The sequence below is a fragment of the Stomoxys calcitrans genome, chromosome 4, assembly GCF_963082655.1.
Source record: "Stomoxys calcitrans chromosome 4, idStoCalc2.1, whole genome shotgun sequence".
NCBI classification, from domain to species: Eukaryota; Metazoa; Arthropoda; class Insecta; order Diptera; family Muscidae; genus Stomoxys; species Stomoxys calcitrans.
The window spans coordinates 82,231,124-82,231,889 of NC_081555.1; positions in this window are offsets into that span (position 1 = coordinate 82,231,124).

Here is a 766-nt window from a genome sequence, read left to right on the forward strand (position 1 = left end):
ATCACCTCTTCCCCAAAACACCCCCCAAAGGGTAAAAATTTTTCGACCATGCCAACATGTGGCTGAAATGAAAGGTATTTGAGATTAGAAGACGAATTTGATAACCTATTTTGGGGCCATGTATTTAGGGGACGCCTCATCCTGTAAACTCCTCTTAAGCCAATGGCAATATGGGGTTTAAATTATGGTATTTGAGAGAAGAGCACGATGCTGATATTTTGTCAGGGCCAAGTGTCTGGGGGACCACCTTACCCCGAAAACACCCCAAAATCAGACATCATGAGAATATCGGGCTGAAATAAAGTATTTTAAGAATGGAGTACATCGTAGACCAATAAAAATCATTTGGGATTCAGATAAAGGCACTTATATTGTTAAAATGTTAGTCAAGCGATATACTATGGTATTTCACTAAAAGCCCTTTGCCGAAAATAAATATTCCAAGGAAACTTTTGTTCCATATAACATAAAAGAAGGCGCAGCGGAGCGGGCCCGGTCCAGCTACTTGTATATAGATTTATCCTTCTAGTTGCATATTGTGCACTTGAAGTAATCTATTGACTAATGAGACCCATGGTATGTAAGATTCGGCCTGGGTGATCCTAACGCGATCTTGCCAGTTTTATTTTCAATAGAATTCAAGAGCACGTTGTATTGTGACATTTCCCAGAAATTAAACGAAAACCTAGTACTGTTATGAGATCAATCATTTTAAGTTTAAAACTTTATACTTAAACTTTCCCTTTAAAAAGCGAAGCCCTCTTTC